Below are 25,590 nucleotides of genomic sequence, written 5' to 3' on the forward strand. Positions count from 1 at the left end.
AAGTATCATGGTGTGTATTGCTTTTAAAGCCACCAAACCTGGGAGTCCCTGGAGGAAATGGATGGGAGCCAAGCTGCCCAATTTTATCATTTGCATGTTTTCACTGCTTCAAGTAATAATCTGTGTTTCTTGGTTATCCATTTCTCCTCCATTCCAGGATAAAGACACTCACTCTTACCAGGGAAAGATCATCATTCAGTGTAATGAGGGTTCAGTTATCGGCTTCTACTCTGTCCTGGGATATATGGGGCTTCTGGCAGCTGTGAGTTTCATTATAGCTTTTTTAGCCAAAACATTGCCAGACCGTTTTAATGAGGCCAAGTACATCACCTTCAGCATGCTGGTGTTCTGCAGTGTCTGGATTGCCATGATCCCGGCTTATCTGAGCACTAAAGGGAAAGACATGGTGTCTGTGGAGATTTTTGCTATATTGGCATCAAGTGTTGTACTTCTTGGCTGTATATTTTTCCCAAAATGCTACATAATTCTGTTCAAGCCTGACCTGAATACAAAAACAGGTTTGCTTGAAAATAAAGGATAATTATTATTTTTTTTATGTATGATGACCCTTGGTAATAAAAATATTTTCTATAATATATAGAGCTAACATTATAGTTATATCTATATCATTGTATTTTACAAATGTATTAGGAAGAGAATGAATACTGTTAACGTTTAGTTATTATTACTTACTCTCCCAATGGGCAGTTAGTAGAATTTTTTGCTTTCTTGAAGAGCTTTGGACACCACTGGTATCCAACACTGTGGATGTGTTGCAGACCTTATCCCCTCCTTGATGTAATGGCTCCTACCACTGGCCTACTACAGAACAAAGTAATCACTTAGCAGGGAGGAACCACTGTGATCAGAGGGCAGCATAGTTTCCAAATTATTCTAAAGTAGGACACCAGCGCCACCCATATCTTCAAGAGAGAAGATTTCACTCACTGCATTCCAGAACCTTCCATTAAACATATTCTTTTATAAACTGTTTGTAAAGTATTTTTGACAGGGTTGCTTCAAATATATTGCATGTAGATGGCTATATTAACAAGTACATTTTGCTTGGTGCATTGTAAAATATTTCTCTAATACTAATTAAACTTGATGAGAGCATGTTTAAAGTAAGTTCACATTATAATTGATATGTTTACTTCATTTTAAATAATATTTTCTTTATGGGATAAAAACACATTTTCTCCTTATATAAATTTCCTTAAAAGCTGCTGCTATAAGGGAATATTCATTTTCTCCATACAATCCAAGAGGGAAGTTTGTATATAACAATCTGGTACCAACACAAAAAAAATAGGTTCCAGGTACTCACTGTCAATTATAGACTTATTTTCAAGACAGCATATAACAGCAACATTCCATTAACAAAGGACCTCAACATATTTTGAACTAAATGTGCCCATTCATTAATAGAGATGAGCTTTGGGTTACATACGAGTTCGACCCAAACCCAGCCTGTTGGCTGTTCAGCAAATGGATAAACAAAATGGGCAGATTTGGCCAGATTGCCCACCTGCCCAAATCTCCAACTGATCAGGTCAGTAAGCAATCACTTAGAGGCAGAATCACTACCGCCACTAAATGACAAATCCGAGCAAGCTTGTAAAAATCTGTTTCATCATTAACCATATATGGACATAACCATATTAGGTCAATGACATCATCCAGGTTCCCTGGCACTGCACTTACATTCCAGCTGCACAGAGGAGCTGTCATTTGCAATGGGAGTAGGGGGGGGGGGTAAATTCATTGTGAATTATGTAAATGTAGATCTACATCTCTGAACAACATGATTGTCATTGTGGGACATCATTCTTTAAAGGAAGGTTTTATATTAAAAGAAATAACCTGACACCATCCCTATTACAACGTGAGATCTAAGAGGTCTATGAGATCTAATCAGTCTGCACCTGTCTATGTATTGTATGATCATATCAGACATTTTTATGTCTTTATATTGTTTTTAATGCTCTTTAACCACTTCCAGACCAGCCGCCGCAGTTTTACTGCGGCTGGTTGGCTCCCCTGGGCAAAACGACATTACCTTATGTCGCTTTGCCTTTTGGCCACTAGAGGGATGTGCGCTCTGCTGGAGGCATGCCGCCGGAGCCGATGTGAGTGCCCGGTGGGCACCGTGATCGCTCATGACAGAGCGAGAACCGGGATCTGTGTGTGTGTGTAAACAGATCCTGGTTCTCCCAGGGGAGAGGAGACTTATCGTGTGTTCATACTGATTATGAACACCGATCTGTCATCTCTCCTAGTCAGCCCCATCCCCCCACAGTTAGAACACACACCTAGGGAACACAGTTAACCCCTTGATCGCCCCCTAGTGTTAACCCCTTCACTGCCGGTGACATTTATACAGTAATCAGTGCATTTTTATAGCACTGATTGCTGTATAATTGTCACTGGTCCCAAAAATGTGTCAAAAGTGTCCAATGTGTCCGCCACAAAATCGTGGTCCCGATAAAAATCGCTGATTACCGCCATTACTAGAAAAATAAATAACAATAATAAAAATGCTAAAAATCTATCCCCTATTTTGTAGATGCTAGAACTTTTGCGCAAAGCAATCAATATACGCTTATCACAATTTTTTTTTACCAAAAATATGTAGAAGAATACATATCGGTCTAAACTGAGGATTTTTTTTTTTTTTTTTTTTTTTAAATTGGGATATTTATTATAGCAAAAATACCACCAAAAGAAAGCTCTATCTGTGGGGAAAAAAAAGGATGCCAATTTTGTTTGGGTACAGCGTCGCATGACCACGCAATTGTAAGATAACCACCTCAATACAGGACATTTTCACCCCCTTCCTGCCCAGGCCATTTTTCAGTTTTCAGCGCTGTCACACTTTGAATGACAATTGCGCGGTTATGTTACACTGCACCCTAATGAAATTTTTATCATTTTTCCCCACAAATAGAGCTTTCTTTTGGTGGTATTTGATCACCTCTGTGGTTTTTATTTATCGCGCTATAAACAAAAGAAGAGGGACAATTTTGAAAAAACACAATATTTTTTACTTTTTGCTATAATAAATATCCATTTTTTTTTTTTAACAAATTTTTTCCTCAGTTTAGGCCGATATGTATTCTTCTACATATTTTTGGTAAAAAAAAATCGTGATAAGCGTATATTGATTTGTTTGCGCAAAAGTTATAGCGTCTACAATATAGGGGATAGATTTATAGCATTTTTATTTATTTATTTATTTTTTAATAGTAATGGCGGCGATCTGCGATTTTTATTGTGACTGCGATATTGCAGTGGACATATCGAACACTTTTGACACATTTTTGGGACCATTCACATTTATACAGCGATCCGTGCTATAAAAATGCATTGATTACTGTGTAAATGTGACTGGCAGGGAAGGGGTTAACACTAGGGGGCAATCGAGGGGTTAATGTATGACCTAGGGAGGTGATTCTAACTGTGGTAGGAGGGGACTCACTAGGGGAGGAGACCGATCGGTGTCCCTATGTACAAGGGACACACCATCGGTCTCCTCCCATCTGACAGGACGTGGATCTGTGTGTTTACACACACAGATCCACGGTCCTGCTCTGTTATCCGGCAATCGCGGGTGCCCAGCGGACATTGCGGCCGCCGGGCACGCGCACCGGGTCCCGAGCGACGCAGCGGGCATGCGCGCGCGCCGCCTAGTGGCTCGGGAGGGCGATCACGTCATATGACGTCCGCCCAGAACAAGAGATGCCTCGTCCCGCCGTCATATGACGGTGGGTGGTGGCTTAGTGGTTAAAGTAATGCAGTGCTCAATCGCAAAAAAATGGTCTGGTCATTGAGTAGCCAAATCTTCCGGGGCTGAAATTGTTAAATAAATTTATATATATTTTTTTCTACCCTTGTCGTGGTATCTTTGCACCTTTAAAATTCCAAACCCTATTACAACGTTATGAACAGAGGGGAAAAAGAAACCCCAAGTCTCCAACAAGGGAGCCTGGAGTAGAAGATGTTTGATTGTCACACAATACCCAAAATAGAAATGATGGTTAAAAAGAAACAATAAATGTTTATTATTATATATAAGAGAGAAGAGCCCGCAACTCCAAAGTCCTTGTTGCAAAAATTTATTGGCTACATATGAGCATTAAAAAGCAAACAGCTGACGCGTTTCGGCGTGAGCCTTAGTGATAGCAAGTTTACAATGAGATAATAAAAATATTTATAGGGAAACAGATACAAAACGTCACCCTCTTCTGAGGCACAAAGAGGGCTAATTGCCTCATTATCTCTCAGGAGTGTACCCTATGTATGAGAGTACTCCCAGGAGGGAGGGGAGAAGGGAAAGCACTGGGTCCTAAAGGAATAATGTTAATAGGTAGTGCAATCAGCATGATTACTTAACAAAACAAAAAAAATATTATTACAAAGTGTTTGATAAAACATTCAATACATGCACATATATAAGGGTAAACGATATAACATGAATTAGGTAAATTAGTACATGTCTGAGGAAAAATGTATGTGCAGAGATGTTTGAGCACAGTGAAAAACTATACCGATGAAAAAAAAAAAAAATCTTTATTATTACTTAAAATACAAATGTCCTTATTAAAAATTGATCCGTATTATAAATATATAGATATCCAAAATATTGAGCCTAATGGACCAACACATTTCGCATAAGTCCAGTGCTTCTTCAGGATCCACAAGATCTCTATATCAAAAATATGGGTGCAATATCTACAATGAAAAAACAATAATTACAAGATTGTAATTTTTTTTATATTTTTTTATATTACAATTTTACCTGAAAATTATACTATGGAGAGGTCCAAAGCCACAATTAGAAAAAAAAAACCTTTCCTTCGCCATATTTACAAATTACCTGATGAGAAATAGGAATAGACAATACACTCTTGGGGGGGGGGGACAACATAGAAATAAACCAGACGTGTCATCTCACCTAAAAAGCACCAAATATACATCAGCCAGCCGGTGTAAAAAGGATTATCCAGGTTGTATATCAGCCAGAGAAACAAAGTATATTATTTTACAGATGTTTCACCCCTAGCCTCTTAAAGATGGATGTCCAAGGAAATCTACCACATGCCTCAGTATTAAATCAAAACAGGGACCCAAGTTTCCATATGATGAGTTGTAATATAAAGTGCTCCCTTAAGATCAAAGGTAGACACAAATGTTCACAAAGGACGTCATTCCATCAAGCATACAGAGACCCATCCACACTTGGTTTGATAACCTGAATCCCAAAGTATAATCTTCCACTCTACACAAAAATCAGGCCAACATAAGAAAAGCAAAATCAATTGCAGAACAGTATGCGTGGTAATCAAAGCTCTTTATAAAGAAGGGAAATGGAATGCCTAGCTGGGTCATGTGTCCCCCACCCCCGCAGTAATCAGAGGCACTGAGTGGAACGCTTCTCCACACTCCAAACGTCCCACCCATGAACTTCCAAGAACCGATTGATGCGCGGAAACTGGAAGTCGCACATCCGCCACAGATAGATGATGCACATGACGAAACAAACTGATCAAGAAGAGCGTGCATTAACTAAAAATAACCAAACTTCACAACAAACAGCAGGTTGGCGCCGACCACCTACCCCAAGTGCCAAACATGACATATAACTTCCTACAAAGAGCCACATAAGAGGTCTCAGAAGACAGAGGGATCCAAACCACAGCCCCTGGGGCGTGCACACGGGAATATCCATGACGCATAATGGATCACGGTAAATGGCCTCTGACAGCGGCCGTTTACCATGTGATCGCTCTGTCAAATGACAGAGTGATCACTTGTAAACAAACCGGCGTCATGTCCGGTTCCTCTCTCCCCTCTCTGTACTGATCAGTACAGTGTGAGCGGAGAGGGGAGAGATCGGTTGCAGCAGCGCTGTGGGCTGTGCACTGCTCTGTGCCCATTGCAGCCTCATCCATCCATCCATACTCAGCCATCCCTCTGTCATACTCATCCATCCATCCATGCTCAGCCATCCCTCTGTCATACTCATTCCTCCATCCGTGCTCAGCAATACTCATCCATCCATCCATGCTCAGCCATCCCTCTGTCATATTCATCCATCCATCTATGCTCATCCAGCCATACTTAGCAATACTCATCCATCCATTCTCAGCCATCCCTCTGTCATACTCATCCATCCATCCATCCATGCTCATCCATCCATACTCAGCAATACTCATCCATCCATGCTCAGCCATCCATACTCAGCAATACTCATTCATCCATCCATGCTCAGCCATCCCATCAATACTCAGCCATTCCCAGCAATACTCAGCAATACTCAGCCATACCCAGACATACTCAGCCATACCCAGCCAAACTCAGTCATACTCAGCCATACTCAGCCATAATCAGCCATACTGAGCCATACACAGCCATACCCAACTGTACCCAGCCATACTCAGCCATCCTATCCATACTCAGCCATACTCATTCATGCTCAGTCATCCCATCCATACTCAGCCATACTCAGCCATCCACATTCATGGCTCAACCATGCTCAGCTATCCCCATCCATGGCTCATCCATCCCCATTCATGTTCATCCATGCCACATCAGTTCTCATCCATACCACTACAGCGCCTCGCAAAAGTGTAATTGGTAGTCAAATTAGATTTGAGAAATGTATGCCCCTAGAACACCTGATGCTGCTCCCTGCATGTTGGGCCTCTGTATGTGGCCAGACTGTAGAAAAGTCTCCCACATGTGGTATCACCATACTCAGGAGGAGTAGGAGAATGTATTTTGGGGTGTAATTTTTCATATGTCCATGCTATGTGTTAGAAATATTGTATAAATGGACAACTTTGTGTAAAAAAAAAAATGTGTTTTCATTTTTTTTTACACATTTTCCAAAAACTTGTAAAAAAAAAAAAAAAAACATATTCAAAAGACTTGAAAACATCCGGTTCCGGCGCCGTATGTGAGGGAGAGGGAGATCGGTGGCTCCCCTCAGACCGCAGAGAAATCAGCATACTAAACCTCGAGGCAGCTCTCAATCCACCGGAAAACCCTCACTCACCCTCCCAGCATTGCTGTGGATGGTACGGTACCTCACACATCTGTGACCTCTCTCGAGGGACACTTCTCCTTCTCCCTTAGGAGCTCCAGGGAAACCTAAGATGGCGACCACAGCATGTCTCTCATCTCCCTCAAAGAGCAAACACCATTCACAAAACCCAGGTAACCTCGGTGAAGGAGAGACTTCCTATGAGGACATGGAAGATAGTGGGATCGGAATCCAATTAGACACATAGCAAAAAGGAGGGGGCACCCACAGAGGGCGTGTGGGACTTTAAATGAGGTTACATCTAAGATGTACCTCCATCCCATATTTGGGTACAGAGAAAGGACATTGGGACTTTAAATGAAGCGGTGGACTGGTTAGGGTAAAAAAAAAAAATTTTTTTTTTTTTTTTGCAATTGAACAAGTCATTTTGCATATGTGTATTGAGTAATAGATATCATAAATAAGGTAGCATGTACATACCACATATCATAACCAAGTAGCATACATAAACAATAATGACACATAGCAATACATGATTAAAATCAAAACAAAATAGTGTATATGAACACAAGAGGCTGAGAAGCCCATAACAAATCATATCATGAGTAAAACATTGAAGTGTCATATGAAAGGTATGTCAGATAGGGATCCTATTAGCGCATATAGCTACATCCTTGATGCCCGACATGTTTCGTGTGAAAACACTTCCTCAGGGGCGGATGCTAAAGGGTATCTGAAACAATAGAATATAGACTAATCAGATGATTAACTTAATACAACCAGAAGAGACAAAGCGGGTACTATACTATACTATTACTATAACTCCAGGAAGTACTGGGCACTATGGCAAATAATAGAGCCCATTTTAGCCAAATGGAAACAAAACGGCGAATTTGCGCATGAAAATCAGTGATATAAGCAGGGAACAAATGTTTGTAAATTCTAAATTGCCGCTAATTAGCGCTTCCGCGTATATACAAATGCCAATTCTTATCAAGTTGTTATATAGCACTGTACTGTAGCCATGATCCATGTATGTGAAAGAAACATTTTTATCAGAGATGAGCTCTAGTTCTTGTGCATCTATTGATTTATATTGCAATTAGTATTCCTAGTTTTTTTTTTTTTCCTTCTTTTGCTAAGAAATGCAGTTCTGAATGATTATTACATAGTAATGTCTGCTATTCTGTAAAGTTACATGTATGAATCATTTAGGTTACCTATTTGTTGTATGTTGTTTTTTTCATGTTTTTGATTTATTATTTATTAATTTAGTTGACTATAAAGCAGTAATTATTTATGTTCATTCTTTAATAATACTACACTATTATGCAGGTCTTGTACTTAGCACAATGGCTTAGTGGTCTGCTTGGATATCTCCACACCACTCATGGTATGAGTTCAAACAACAGCCAACCTACCATCCACCAGCTGTGTTTGTTTTTTCAGTGCACAAGTGAATTAAAATAAACAAACAAATAAATGTAAACTGCCCTTTAGCTAGTGTGTGGTGTTTGGAATGTCACATCATATTATAATTGAATACTTACATACCATTGCATGCATTTAAAGAGGTAATACAATAAAAACTTTCACATTAAAGTGCATTGGCTACTTGGCAATCACTTATTTTCAGTAAATATACATATACGTATATTTGTGTTGCTTTGGCTAATTGGTTAACTGGCATTCTCCTTTTCCCACCAATGCAATATTTTAGGATTTTTCTGTGGGATTTGAACCCATGAGGCTTTCAATACCTGAATGTTTGAAGGTAGAGGTGCTAACTGCTAGCCTATTGGGCCGAGCACAATTATACATACAAAATACTTTTACTAGTGTTTGATGTGTTATATACTATACAATAAAGTTTATCAAATGTAAACTGCTTGTTAGCTAGTGTGTGGTGTTTGGAGATTTACACCATAATATTAGTGAATACTTACATACCATTGCAAGCATTTGAAGAGTTAATACAATAATATCAACCACATTAAAGTGTATTGGCTACTTGGCATTCACTGTATGCCGCTTTGGCTAACTGGCTAACAGTAATTCTCCTTTTCTCCACCAATAGTAATCTTTTAGGATTCTTCTGTGGGATTTGAACCCATGAGTCTTTCAATGCCTGAATTTTTGAAGGTAGATGTGCTAACTGCTAGCCTATTGGGCTGAGCACAATTATATATACAAAATACTTTTACTAGTGTTTGATGGTTTATATACCATACAATAAAGTTTATCAAATGTAAACTGCTTGTTAGCTAGTGTATGGTGTTTTGGAGATTCACACCATAATATTAGTGAAGACTTATTTATTTTTATTTAAGGTACTTCTATAGTGCCGTCAATTTACGCAGTGCTTTACATATACATTATACACTCACATGAGCCCCTACCCTCAAGGTGCTTACAATCTAAGGTCCCTAACTCACATTCATATACTAGGGCCAATTTAGACAGAAGCCAATTAACCTACCAGCATGTCTTTGGAGTGTGGGAGGAAACCGGAGTACCCAGAGGAAACCCACGCAGGCACAGGGAGAACATGCAAACTCCAGGCAGGTAGTCTTGTGGTGTGGTTGGGAATAAGAACCAGCGACCCTTTTTACTGCTAGGTAGGGATGCACCAGAACATGTGAACAGGAAAAAAGTTTGTTCGAGCACGCGAACACCGTTAAAGTCTATGGGGGTCATTTACTATAGCGCCAGGAAGTAATAAATTGGTATGTAGTGGTTAAGTACAGCGCTGCGCTAAAGAAAGTAAACAGCAGCCAACACACCTGTAGACTCAGGGTTAAACTAACATTAAAAGATTCAAAAAGTGTGGCGATATAAACTCCATACATAAAGAATAATTAAAATAAATCTGAAGAACGAACACTCTAAAATATTGAGTGATTATAAAGCAAACATTTCAGTGTGAACCAAAAAGTGCTTATGTGAAGGGAATGTGATTAGTAAACAAAACTTAAATGCATTAATTAAATCCAATAATAAGTGAAAAAAACATCACAAAATAATATTATATATAAAGTCCATGTCATAATAAGTGAGAAAACTGTGATGATAGTGCATAAATGATGATGGACAGGTGTTTCCTGAGCATACGGAAGGGTTGTTTAGACCAAGCAACCTGGTAGGTGAATGGACCACGCGGAGACCAAACGTGCACAAAGGATTGGAATCAGTGCCAGAACCGTCACCAGGAATCATAGAGGCTTACCAGAAATATTGGCCTGAAATAGCATATGCCAAAACAGGTCAAAAAGGCTTGATGACCGACAGGTCTGAATATAACAGCTGGTCAGATGTCGTCGTCACACAGAGAAGGGGGAAAAGAAATCAGCACGGCTTCCTCTTCACTGGGTACACCATAGGCCAATAGTATGTGTGGCATGTGAGGGAAAAACACTCACATAGCGTGATAACGTTTTTAAACTTGGATTTATTTAAAAAATGAATAAAAACAGACTCACATTTTTTGAAGAAGAAAACAGCATGTAAATCGTATAGCGGTAGTCATGAGAGGTCCACCCGACATGTTTCAACTAAACAGTCATCATCTGGGGTGTGAACCCCCTCATCCCACCGCTCTTTATATAAACAAATAATGACCCCCACTGGAAGTGTCTGAAACCGGAAGTGCTTCGGATAGCCATCACTTCCGGTTCAAAGGGGCATACATAACAAATATACTAGTAATTCCTACATAGCTAAAAGGGGCTGTATATATGGATACCCATAATGTATTTGAAGCCCCATTTATGATAAAAACTAGCTTAAACAGTTTGGCATTGGTCCGGTTGCTCAATCCGGAAACCAAGCCTCACTATCAATACCTAGTATATAGTGGGTGGGAGCACAGCGCCGCCGCAGCGCTCCACACCGAATGCCAAGCCTCGTTCGCGTGATGCGCGATGACGTCACGCGCAAACTGTAATAGCATGGTGGGTGGGAGGGCGGCGGCGCCGCCGCGCTCCACACCCCATACCAAGCCTCACTCTCACATTGCGCAATGACGTCATGCGCAAACCGCGATGGCAACGGCGATACGCTCAGGCTTCATCTGCCAAGCCTCCCTGCCAATCAGCTTACAGCCCCAGTTTGATGTTTGCTTTATAATCACTCAATATTTTAGAGTGTTCATTCTTCACATTTATTTTAATTATTCTTTATGTATGGCGTTTATAGCGCCACACTTTTTGAATCTTTTATAGCACCAGGAAGTACTGGGCACTATGGCAAATAATAGCTCCCATTTTAGCCAAATAAAATTTCAACAGGCGAATGTGCGAATGAAAAATTAGCGCTATTAGTGAAAATCACATGTTGGTAAATTCTAAGCTGACGCTAATTAGCACTTCCGCGTATATGCAAATGGCAATTCCTACCAAGTTGTTATATAGTACTGCACTGTAACCATGATCCATGTATGTGAAAACGGAAAATTTATATCAAATACTTACCGTAATTTTCCTTTCCTGATAGGCTCCATGGCAGCATACGTGTGGGTTGACCCCGCCTCCATAACTACCCAATAGGACCCCTCCCTATAAATTTCAGCTGTGGGCTCTCAGCCGTGTTTCGTAACTAGCCTACGCCAAGCATTGGGAGGGACTCCTGCTGCCATGGAGCCTATCAGGAAAGGAAAATTACGGTAAGTATTTGATATAAATCTTCCGTTTTCCTGACAGGCTCCATGGCAGCATACGTGTGGGAAATAACTTGCCAAACACACCCGGGTGGGCACAATGCTGAGCAAGAAAATACATTTATTTAACACTGTCCACTGACAGCACTTTCAAACCAAAATTAATGGATGACAAAGTGGCTGGTTCAACGCAATAGTGGGAAACAAACGTATTGATAGATGACCAAGAAGCCGCTCTACATATGACTTCGGGTGCGACATGAAGAGAAGCCGCCCACGAGGTTGAAATACTCCGAGTTGAGTGTGTAGTCACTGCCTCTGGAGGAGCCAAGCCCTTCGCTTTATAAGCCCTTTGAATGGTCTGTACTATCCAAGCAGAGATGGATCTGATTGAGACCCGTTTTCCTCTATTTTTTCCCTGTAGAAGAATGAAAAGAAAATCCGTCTGTCTAAACGATTTTTTAGCTTCCAAGTATTGACTCAAAGTATGTCCCACATCAAGGGGATGGACATCTTGACCTTCTGTTGTGCTAAAGGTAGGCAACACAATTTCCTGATTTTCGTGAAAAATAGATGTAACTTTAGGGTTTGAGCCCAACATGGGAATTAATACTGCTCTATCCGGAAAAAAGGTCAGGAAAGACTCTTTGGAACCTAAGTTCCTGATTTCAGACACTCTTTTGGCTGAAGTTACTGCCACCAGGAAGACGGTCTTGAGTGTGAGGTCTTTAACTGATAGAGGATTTTCAGGATCTGTTCCAAGCGTGGAAAGAAAATCTAGAACAAGGGGAAGATCCCATTCAGGGAATCTTGGTTTCCTTTGAGGTCTTAGCCTGATAGCACCCTTGAAGAATTAGCAAACCAGGGCGTGGTTAGCCCATGAAATTCCTGTAAATGCCGAGATGGCTGATATTTGCATACAAAGGGAACTTACTGCTAGAGGCAAATCCAACCCTGTTTGCAGAAAGCTGAGGATATCCTGGACTTTTGGAGAACCACAAGGATTAGGTCTAGAGGCCATGTGCTCTGTGAACTTGGACCAGATACATTCATACACTCTATTAGTGCTCTTCCGTCTGGCATTCAGAAGCGTCGGGATGGCTTCTTCTGGACAACCTAAGGCTTCAAGCCTTCCCCTCTCAAAAACCAAACCCTGAGATGTAGATGAGCAGGGCATGGATGCAGGATAGAACCTTGGGACAGAAGATCCGCCCTGAGAGGCAGAGGGATTGACTCCCGATAACTGAGGAGAGTTAAGAGGGGAAACCATGGCCTGTTGGGCCAAAACGGTATCACTGCCATGACTTCCACTTCCTCTGTTCTGAGCCTGCGGAGAAACTGGAGTATCACAGGTACCGGAGGGAAGGCATACGCCTTGTTGAACCTCCACCAATCCATGAGGGCATCTATCCCATATGCTTGGGGATCCCGGAACCTCGAGTAATACTTGGTGAGTTTGTAATTGCATGGGGATGCAAACAGGTCCACTTCTGGGGACACTCCCAGTGTCAGGAGCCACTTGAACACCTCTTTGTGCAGGGACCACTCGTTGTTGTCCATTTGAACACGGGACAGAAAGTCCGCCTGAACATTCTGGACCCCCGGAATGTAGACTGCCGAAATGTTGGACGGATTCTTCTGAGCCCAGTTCATGATTGGCTCCACCTCCCGTAGGAGGGACCAGCTGCGAGTCCCACCTTGTTTCCTTATATAGGCCACAGCGGTTGTATTGTCCAATCGGAGCATCACTGAGGAGTTCTTTATCAGATGGTAGAAGGATCTGAGCGCCTGAAAGGCCACTCGAAGTTCCAGAATGTTGGATACAGTGTTCTGAGATGGCGAGTTCCATCTGCCCTGAGCCACTTCTGACAGGCAATGAGCACCCCAGCCCTGATTGCTGGCATCTGAGGTCACTGTGACCCATGTGATGGGGAGAATCAAATGGCAATTGTGGAGATTTTTCCCTTGGAGCCACCAAAGAAGAGACTCTCTCATGGATGGAGTGAGGAGGATGCGCTGATTCTTGCTGGGAGAATCCCACTGTTGGAGAAACCCTTTCTGGAATGGGCGAGTGTGCCATTGAGCCCACTTCACCATGGGAATGGTGGCTGCCATTGTGCCAATCACCTTCAGACATTGAAGAGCGGATAGGTGAGATGAAGCAAGAGTTGAACGGATCCTGTCCCGGATCACCACAATCTTCTCCTCGGGTAGCGAGATGGTGCCTTCTAGTGTGTTGAAATGGGCACCTAGAAATATGAAAGACTGAGATGGAATCAGGTAACTTTTCTCCAAATTCAGGAGCCACCCAAACTCTTGGAGAGTGGCAATTACTAGACTCCTGTGCTTTAGAAGCTGACCCCTGTCCTGGGCTAGAAGGAGGAGGTCGTCTAGATAGTGGTGAAGGCGAACTCCTTTGACTCGGAGCAGAGCAACAACAGCCAGCAGAACCTTGGAAAACACCCGAGGTGATGTCGTGAGACCAAATGGAAGGCAGGTAAACTGTAAGTGTTGATCGCCTACAGCAAAGCGAAGAAACTTTTGGAAGTCTGCCACTGGGACATGAAAGTAGGCGTCTTTCAAGTCTATGAACACCAACCAGTCTCCTAGATGAACAGATTGTTGAATCGTTAATAGTGACTCCATCTTGAATTTTTCCTTTCGGATAAACCGGTTGAGATGAGTCAGGTCTATAACAGGCCTCCATGTGCCGTTCTTCTTCTGCACCAGAAACAGAGGGGAATACATGCCTTCTCCTCGTTCGCCATCTGGAACAGGAATGGCTGCGTTTTGAGTTAATAAAGAGCTTATGTAAGCTAAAAGAACTTGTCTCTTCTCCCCTGAACTTGGAAGATTTGTTGGTATGAATCTAATGCTGGCCATACACTATACAGAAAATCGGCCGAACCCATTTTCGAAAAACGAACGTTCGACCGTGACCGCAAACGATCGTGCCATCATATAATGACCGATAAATTGTTCAGTGGACATGAATAAATAATTTTTTGTTCGTTTTTTTACATATACCTAGTGCAGACAGTTCGGACGGGAAACACATTAACCTTGCAATTTATCCTACGTTCGGCAGAAATTTTCCAAACTTCCCGTTCGTTTTTTTCCCACAAAAACGTCACAAACGATTATCGATTTGTGCCCATTAACTTGCCGAAAAACGAACGAAGTGTCTATACGAACGATTTTTCGGCCGATTTTTCGTATAGTGTATGGCCAGCATTAGTCTGGGAGTGCTGTTGAAGACCCAGGTGTGGCCTGAGGACACTGTTTTGACCGTCCAGAAATCCCGAATTGAGGCCGCCCAAACATGTCTGAAGTGGAGCAGACGAGCCCCCACCTGACATGTTTGAGCAGGCCCAATTTCAAAAGGACTTAGTGGAGTCCTGGTTACTAGTAGAAGCCCCTTTTGTGGGCTTTTTAAAAGAGGACTGCCTGGATTTCCAGGATCTAGAAAATTCCCGACCAGGCCTATAACTACGTGCTTCCCTTGCATGGTCGGTGTTCTGCGATCTTGAAAAGGTGCTTTTTTGGTTCTGTAAACACCTGTCTTGAGGGAGGAACCCCGATTTACCACCCGTAGCCTGGGTAATGGCGCTATCAAGCTTGTTGCCGAAGAGGGATGAACCCTCAAATGCAATACGGCACCAAGCCTGCTTAGAGGCTGGATCCGCCAACCAGGGTCGCAGCCACAAGGCCCGATGGACGGTGACCGATGACAACATCACCAGCCACTAGGCGAATAATGTCAATAGAGACCTCCCCCAGAAAGGCAGAGGCAAGCCTGATTTCCTGAATAGGGGAGCTCTTAGCCACTTCTTCAGAGATACCTCTAAGAGAATCATTCACATTGTCTGACCATGCCTCTAAAGCTACTTTGTCTTTGGTCAGACCTAGAAGGGCTAAGGAAAGAAAGAAGACAGGAATAGAGAAAGAGAAAGGCACAAAGTCAGAATAATGCCCTACACTCCGCTCTCTTCCCCCCAGCAGGCAATAAAGAAAAATACTTTCAAATCCTACCTGCTGCGAGAGGACTGGCCACCAGGAGGCAGTGAAGAGTCCATGGCTGATGCTGGGAATCACTGCAGGTGAACACAGAGTACATCAGATATACCAGAAAGCAAAACAGCAAGCACAGACCCATCTGTACTGCACTTACCTGGGGAAGGCTCTGCAGGTGCTCAGGGAAGTCGCCGCTATGCCCACAATCATTCCCGAGCTCTGCAAGCCTCCCCAGGCTTTTAAAATTGGCGCCGTGTGATGTCACGGCCGCGCCAGGCCCACGGTCCTCATGCGCATGCGCGAAACCAGGCCTCGCTTTCATTCCGGGACTGCGCAGAACGCAGACGGAACCCGGAAGTAGAGGGAGCGGCGGCTGGAACGCACAGGGAACCAGCTGCTGCATAGGCAATTTCACAAAGGGGACATAGAGAGAAAAACAAATAACAACAAATATACACACTGCTGCCATGAAGGCGATACATGCTCACCACCACCTACGATCGACTTGGCCGGAACGACCATACACACACCGGGCTTTTTGGCAGATAATGGACATCTGCATACTGCTAGGCGATCGGCCTGTGCGCGCTTTTCATTCCAAATGACTCCAGCTCTTCAGCGCTTACTCTGCAATACGCTCCATACCCTGCTAACAGTCAAGGCTTATTGGAGGGATGAGACATCACATCGGTCGGCCGATACGATCGCAGGACATCGTCTTCAGGTAGGAGAACCAACATAAGGTCCTACGGAGAAGGACAAAAAAGGAACACGGCTGAGCACCCACAGCTGAAATTTATAGGGAGGGGTCCTATTGGGTAGTTATGGAGGCGGGGTCAACCCACACATATGCTGCCATGAAGCCTGTCAGGAAAGAAACATTTTTATGTGAGATGTGCTCTACCTCGTGTGCATCTATTGATGTATGTTGCAATTAGTATTCCTAGTTTTTTCCTTCTTTTGCTAACTAATGCAGTTATGAATGATTATTACATAGTAATGTCTGCTATTCTGTAAAGTTACATGTATTAAACATTTAGGTTACCTATTTGTTGTACATTGTCTTTTATTTTTTAATTTAGGTGACTATAAAGCGGTAATTATTTATATTCATTCTTTATTCATACTACACTATTGTGCAGGTCTCATACTTAGCACAATGGCTTAGTAGTCTGCTCAGATGTCTCCACAGCACTCATGGTACAAGTTCAAATACCAGCCAACCTACCATCCCCCAGCTGTGTTTATTTTTTCAGTGCACAACAGAATTAAAATGAACAAACAAAAAAATGTAATCTGCCCATTAGTTAGTGTGTGGTGTTTGGAATTTCACACCATAATATTATTGAATACTTACATATCATTGCATGCATTTGAAGAGTTAATATAATAGAATCAGCCAAATTTAAAGTGCATTGGCTAATTGGCATTCACCTATTTTCAGCATATGCTGCTTTGGCTAATTGGCTAATAGTCATTTGCTTTTTTCACCAATTCAATCTTTTAGTATTTCTCTGTGGGATTTGAACCCATGAGTTCTTCAAGGTAGAAGTGCTGACTGCTAGCCTATTGAGTGTAGCACAGTCATACATAGAAAATACATAGAAAATACATTCACTAGTGTTTGATGTTTCTTCTCTCTGAGCTGTCTCTCCTGCTGCCAACATCTTCTCCCGCTGATGTGTTCTTCAGTGCAGCCGGTTACCCACTAATAAAAAAAAAGCCGCTCATCTTGTGGCGGTCTTCTGTGGCCATCTGATAATGTCACCCGGAGAGTCCGCTCCATGGCTATGTAAGAGACGCCATACAGCGGGTGACAACACAGCGGAGGAAGACCACCATGGAAGAAGAGCAGCTTTTTTTTATTAGCTGGTAACCAGCGGTGCGGAAGAACACAGCAGATGGAGAAGATGGCGTCGGCAGGAGAGACGGCTCTGGGAGAATACAGCTCGGGGAGAAGATGGAGGAGGGAGAGACAGCGTCTGGAGAAGATGGCTCAGGGAAGAAGACAGCTCGGAGCTATTTTACAATAAAGGACTTGTCAAAAACCGGCTATTGATTTTTTTACATTTCACTGCTTTTTTTGGTGAATGGGTAGGGGTAAAATGTACCCCATACCTATTCACATAGGGGGCAGGATCTGGGAGCCCCCTTTTTAAAGGGGGCTTCCAGATTCTGATAAACCCCCTGCCTGCAGACCGACAACCACCAACCAGGGTTGTCGGGAAGAGGCCCTTGTCCCCATCAACATGGGGAAAAGGTGCTTTGGGGCATGTGGCCTGGTAAGGTTCAGAAGGGGAGGGTGCTCACTCGTCCCCCCCTATCCTGACCTCCAGGCTGCATGCTCGGATAAGGGTCTGGTATGGATTTTGGGGGCCCCACATCAAATTTATTTTATATTTTGGTGTGGGGTTCCCCTTAAAGTCCATACCGAAGGGCCTGGTATGTACTGGGGGGACCCTACCACATTTTTTTCCTTGAATTTTGGAATTCCATACCATAATATTATTGAATAAGTACATACCATTGCATGCATTTGAAGAGTTAAAACATGGAATAAAGCAAGCTGATGTGCTTTGGCTAATTATGAGTACAATGCACACTTCCAGGAGGTGATGCTGTCAGTAGGATTTGAATTCATGGCTTGAACTTTTGGGGGTAGCAGGGTATACCACTATGCTACAGAGCTGAGCACTTACCTATAGAGAAAATACATTTACTAATGTTTGATTCTATACAATAATGTTTTATATTTCAGGCATTAATATTATAGTAACAACCATGCTCATGCCGATGTGGCATTGGCTAATAGGCATTTGCCTCTTTTCAGCATATGCTGCTGAGTACAATGCAAGCTTTCAGTAGGTGATACCCTCTGTGTGATTTTCAGCCATTTGAGCACAATTATACTGAGAACATATGTTTACTAGTGTTTGATGGTGGGACTACTTTATATTCTAAGTATAAAATAGTACTCAGCACAGTGACTTAGGCACCTTTCACACTTGTGCGACCTGAAAGTTGCGAGATTTTAATGCGACTTTAAGCAATGCCTGTGTAATCTTGAGGTCTATGGACACAGGAGTCGCAGGGAAAGTCACGCAACTTTCCCACGATTTTGCATCAGCAATTTTGCCGCAATTCCAGGGAATGCCTGTGTAAACTTGAGGTCTATGGACCTCAACTCGCATCAAAGTCAGACCAAAGTAGTACAGGGACCACGTTGAAGTCAGTGTTACTTGAAGTCGCACAGATATGAATGGTATACCTTGAAAATCATGGGGTATGACTTGTCATATGACTCTGATGTCCAAAGTTGCACAAGTGTGACTCAGCCCGATTTTGTCAGCGATTTCAGAGACATCAGTACACTTTCCTGCACATATGTCTAGTGAAATCACATAGGTCCCAACTGTTCTCCTTTAAGAAGGTGTCCTATGCCTACCTACTTTTGCTAATAGGTGTCCCTTATACCCATCTCAAAAAGTTGGGAGGTAAGAAATTGCCCCCTGAATTCGCCAAAAGTAGTGCAGGAACTACTTTTGGGAATCGTTGTGGCGTCGCACCAATTCGGACAGTTCAATTGCCATCAATAGGCGCCGATTTGGCCTACAATTTGACATGTCTATTCAGACCTATGTGAACATGGGTGAAGTTGCATAGATATTGGAGCTGCACGGTTCTGGCCAAAATGAGAATCACAATTTTTTTGCTTAAAATAAAAAGATCACGATTCTCGCGACATAAAATCTTTCACATTATCCCACAAGAAATTGGGCTAACTTTTCTTTTTTTTTTTTTTTTAATCATTAAAGTAATTTTTTCCAAAAAAAATTGCATTTGAAAGGCGCAAATACAGTGTGACATAAAATATTGTAACAACCACCATTTTATTCTCTAGGGTCTCTACTAAAAAAATATATAATGTTGGGGGGTTTTAAGTAATTTTCTAGCAAAAAAAAAAAAAAAAAAAAAAAAAGATTTTAACCTGAAACCAACAAATGTCAGAAAAATGTTTAGTGTTTAAGTAGTTAAACTTTCCTCACTTACACAGTATTCTATTTAATTGACAAATTGTTACAAGGTTTCTAGTCAAGTTCACTGATAAAGAATGTTCTAATTCTTGGCAGACTTCCTGGTTTTTCGGCTGTGGCTTCAGAAGAGCAGAGAGATTTCTTTGCATAGCAAGAATCGTGAAACGCTTTTTTCAAGATCGTAAAGGGGAAAAAAATCACGACGACGATTAATCGTGCAGCTCTAATAAATATGCATGGAAATCAAGGGGGACAATTTTTCATGTGACTTTGAGGTCCAAAGCTCCATGAAAAGTCACCCAAGTGTGAAAGTAACCTAATGCGATTAATTGATAACACCTTTGAATAAGGCCCCATTTGCACTTGTGCGACCTTAAAATTGCACAGCTTTGTCATGACTTGAAGCAATGTCTGTGTAATCTTGTGGTGTATGGACCTCAAATTGCATCAAAGTCAAACCAAGGTAGTGCAGGGACGAATTTGCTACACCTTCAGGATGCACAAGTGACAAAAGGGCCAAATTCAAAGGTGTTATCCTTGAATCTTATTCACACTGCTGCGACCTGAAAGTCACACTATTTTGCTGCCACTTTGCCGCTGCAACTTGGCCCCAACTTCTGGGAATGCCTGTGTAATATTGTACCCGATATACCTCAAGTCACACCAAAGTAGTACAGGGACTACTTTGAAGTTGGTGCGACTTAAAGTAGCACAGATATAAATGGTTGTCATTAAGAATCATGGGGTACAACTTGTCATGCAACTCAGAGGTCCAAATTTGCTGGAAAATTCGCCCAGCTGTGAAACAAGTCATATGTATTTTAATAAAAGGAGCTCTCATTTATACTTGCATAGTCCTTAGTGATTTACATCAGCAGAACAAATGCAGGAAGTGATGTGTGCACATGGGAATGATGTAAATGTGTGGTGATGCCAAACAAATCAATGAACCCCACCCACACCAAATCTAACTATGACATCCACCCCGCATTGATTAAGTACAAGTACATATCCTACACTTACCCGGCCAATAAGCAGCACCTCCTCTCTGCTAAAGAGACCTCGCCATGTCCACCTAGATGGAGATCCTGACCAGCACAAGAACTTCCGGGTGCATACAATGACTAATTTCCGGGTCAGAAGGTGAAACCACACTTTTGATTGCAGCTGCGAATATTTGATCTCAACCATGATTAGTATTTTTTATTTTCAGATATGCAAATCTGTATTTCTACATATATTTGAAGGTAAACTTAAGGGAGTTTGATAAGAAATGGTGTCCCTGGGTTAGCAGCAGGTGAATTACAAAGGCAAAAGGCCCAGTTTGAGCCCTGGTTCACACTGACAGCGGGAGGAAAGCGTTCAGCTGAACTCCCACAATTTCATTCCTGCATGTCAGTCCCGACTGTGGGGGCAACATCAGAGACATCAGTGCAGGTTTCTGCACCAATATCAATACAAATCGCACCAATTAGAACAGTGCAATTGCCACCGATTTGACATGTCAAATCACACCAATGTGAACCAGAGCTGACACATTCAAACACTGCCTATCCACCAGCTGAATTCATTACCTGCAATTCTCCACAGCTGTTAATGATAAAGGTGAAATCTTTATATATAACTTGCAGTTGTGCAGAAGCCTAGGTTTACATTGGAGCGATTGGTCATGCGATTTGAGAGATCAAATGGCATGACTATTGGCAATGGCACTGTTCCAATCGATGCAACATTTTTTGTGGCACCGCATCAATTTGCTAAAGTAGTTCCTGCACTACTTTTGCTGATTTCAGGTGCGACTTCAATAGACATTTGTATAAGAAGCCACCTGAAATCACGCTACTTCAAGTGAAGTAGCGCAATTTCAAAGTAGCATGTGAACCAGGGCAAAGAGATTAATTTTTTGGTGCACAAATACATATTGAAATAAAATATAAAAGAGATATTGCACTTTCCCAAAACCACCACCCACAAAAACTAAAGAAAAAGAAAAGTAGAAGAACACACACACACACACACACACACACACAATGTACTTTTATTTTACCAGCAAAAAATAAATTTACATTTACTAGCTTCAAAAAAATTTGGACAGGATATATGGTACTACATTTAGCAACGGCATTTTAAGGGCCCTGCTCATAGGAGCTTACAATCTAAAATTAGACAAAACCTTAGAGTGGACATAGCTTTAATTTCTGTGTATAACGGGCAACACATCACATTATTATCTGCAAGATTATAGAAACATACTTAACAGTCATTCTTACAAAGCATTCCAACATAACATTGCAAAAGACTTATTCAAAACACCCACCACCAGTCCACAATCCACACATACATACATTGGTGACCATGTTCTGCTGGAAGCTGCATTTCGGTGTACACGATTAAACAAGATCAAAAATAGTAGGTCAGCAGATGCTTCCAAACGATATTTGCATGATCAGACAGGAACAATACACACACAACATTGACAGCATGGCCACATAAACCCACTTTTGATTGAAAAAATGCACAAGAATTTCATCAAATCTCCCAATATCATTCCTTCTCCATCACAACAAAAAACCTGACCTTCTCAGGCCAAACGAACCCCCCTACTGCAGGCCTTTATATAAGAGAGGTTGTATTATTAGCACACTGACACACCCAATAGAAGTACACGCCCACCAGTATCTTTCAATCTATCTCTTCATGTATGTCTAAAGTGATTGCACCTGATGAGCAGGAACACATAATAGTATTTGCAACTGTGTTAGCCTTGGCTATGTGCATCAAATCTCCAACTACAGGCCAAAGATCAAAGTCCATTTGCATCCACATAAACAAAGCAACAGTTTTCTAAGCATATGTACCCGTGCAGTGTAAACCCTAAAATTTGAAATGTCCAGGTCCCTGGGCATGATTAGTGCTAATAAACATTAACATCAGTCCCTGGCTGCAATGAGCTTCCAATATAAAGTCCAAAATTAACGTTCTTACATTAGAACCTATTTCGACAGGAGACAAATAAGTTGCCAGCATGTCTTTAGATTGTGGTGAGAAACCCATACAGGGAGAACATATAAACTTCAACACAAGCATTAGCATGTTGGGGAATTGAACCAACATCTCAGGTGCTGCTAGACAGAACTGCTACCCACTAAGCCAAAGGGCAGCCCCAAGCATGGTCTCTGCATCTCTGTGGTGTGAACCAGCCCTAAGTCCATAGCCATGCTCAGTGTCACAAGCAATATACAGTATATTGGCGCAAGTATTGGGATGCCTGCCTTTAAACACACATGGACTGTAATGGCATCCCAGTATTAGTATTGGGTTCAAATCTCATTTGGCCCACCCTTTGCAGCTATAACAGCTTCAACTCTTCTTGTCCACAATGTTTAGGAGTGTGTCTATGGGAATGTTTGACCATTCTTCCAAGTGCATTTGTGAGGTCAGGCACTGATGTTGGACGAGAAGGCCTGACCTACAGTCTCCTCTCTAATTTATCCCCAAGGTGTTCTGTTGTGTTGAGGTCAGGACTCTGTGCAGGCCAGTCAAGTTCCTCCACCCCAAAATCACTCATCCATGTCTTTATGGACTTTGCTTTGTGCACTGGTCCAAATGATTTGGTGGAGGGGGATTATGGTGCGGGGTTGTTTTTCAGGGGTTGGGCTTGGCCTATTAGTTTCAGATAAGGGAACTCTTAAGGCGTCACATACCAAGACATTTTGGACAATTTCATGTCCCCAACTTTGTGGGGGCAGTTTGGGGAAAGCCCCTTCCTGTTCCAACATGACTGCACACCAGTACACAAAGCAAGGTCCATAAAGACATGGCTGAGCAAGTTTGGGGTGGAGAAACTTGACTGGCCTGAACAGAGTCCTGGCCTCAACCCTATAGAACACCCTTTGGCTGAATTAGAGTAGAGACTGCGAGCCAGGCCTTCTCATCCAACATCAGTGCCTGGCCTCACAAATGCACTTTCTGGAAGAATGATCAAACATTCCCATAGGCACACTAAACCTTGTGGACAGCCTTCCCAGAAGCTGTTCTAGCTGCAAAGGGTGGGACAAATCAAATTTTAACCCTACGGACTAAAGCTCGATTCACACCTATGCATGTTGCTTTTGGGCGTTTTTGGAGGTTTTTTTTTCATGCTTGCCACGTTTTTGATCAGCATTTTTGCGGCGTTTTTGCGGCGTTTCTGCCGCGATTTGCGTTTTGCGTTTTTTTTTTTTTTTTACAGTTTTTTTTTTACAGTCTAAAAGAAAAAAAAAAAAATGGCAAAAACGCATCAAAAACGCTGCAAAAACGCTGCAAACACGGTGCACTTGCATTTTTGATGCTTGTCCATTGATTTCTATTACATGCAAATCGCTGCATTTTGCATGAAAAAAAGTCCCTGACCCTTTCCAAAAATGCAGAGAAACAAAAAGGCATTGATGTGAACATGTTCCATAGGAACCCCTGTTAAAAAATTCCCGTGCATTTCTGCAAAATGCAAAATGCATCAAAAAACGCACTAGTGTGAATGGAGCCTAAGACTGGGCTGCCATTAAAGTTCATGTGTGTGTAAAGGCAGGCGTCCCAATACTTTTGGCTATATAGTGTATCTGGAAAAGAGTTACAACGGAGGTGGAACCCTCCTACACATAACTACTACAATTAGACATAATTATAGGACCTGGGAGATGAGACAACTTCCGTACATGAAGTAACATGGTTGGGATTTGAACCCAGACCCTCAGGGATACCTAAGCAGAAGTTCTAACCTCTAAGCCACAGAGCTGCCACATGTGAGACCCTCCTACACATAACTACACATAAATACTGCATTTCTATGGACATACAGGTGATGGAATTACATTACTCAAGAGTTATTCTTCTTGATTTATTCTGTGATATTTGGTGTTTTTTTGTGGGTGAGAGTAGAATATTACCCTTAAATTTTTGGGAATTACATTTTGATTTTTGATGTTGGTACACATATCACATTTTTTGGGCTCAAATTATGAATATTTGGAAATAATAAAAAGCACAAAAAATTGTGATTCATTTTAAATTTCCATCAGCAATGGTATTGTTTGTGGATTATAAAGACTCCTGTGTGAGTTTGGGGTAAAGATTGTTGTGAGATGGAGAGTAACAAGTGAAAGTGACAGAGAAAAATATATTTTACCAAAACATCCAAACATTCCACATTGTAGTATTCTTAAAATCAAAATATTTTAAGTAGAAGCAACAATGTTGCAAAGGAAAATTTATTTCACAGAAAGATACATTTCATCTCAACATTAAAAAGGTTTTTTGTGAAAGTTAGAATTGTTCCATTAGAATCAATGACTGAAACTTCATTTGGACTAAATTAGAGCAAATTTTAACTCCCAAAAAATGCTCTCTAATTAGCTCTCATTTTGGTATTTACTATAGCTCCAGGTAAAAAAGACACTTGAGTTAAAATGAGAGTTATTTTCAGGTCTGAGCATGCTCAGTTGTGTTGGCACCTAGTTGTCCAAAACGGGGAATTTTTCACTTTTCAGACTTTTAAAGATATTTCAGTGTAGAAATCACTTTTTCACACAGTTTAAAAACAGATAATCTTTAAATAATAAACCACATATTTCAGTACCATTTAGGCAATTATATCATGCTCTAAACATTATTTCCATGTGCAATTCTCTAGGTTTTAGCAGAGTAAGGGTTTGGGCGCTATTTAGTTTCAGGGAGCTATAGTAATTTTGACTTTGGGAGTATTTTCTCACCAGCGCTATAGTGAATACCTATTAGCGCGAATTCGCGCTAAATTGACGCGAATTAGCGCTAATTCGCGGCAATTTGCGCGAATTCGCGCCGTAGCG

The sequence above is a fragment of the Aquarana catesbeiana genome, linkage group LG01 (assembly GCF_042186555.1).
Source record: "Aquarana catesbeiana isolate 2022-GZ linkage group LG01, ASM4218655v1, whole genome shotgun sequence".
In the NCBI taxonomy this organism is placed as follows: Eukaryota; Metazoa; Chordata; class Amphibia; order Anura; family Ranidae; genus Aquarana; species Aquarana catesbeiana.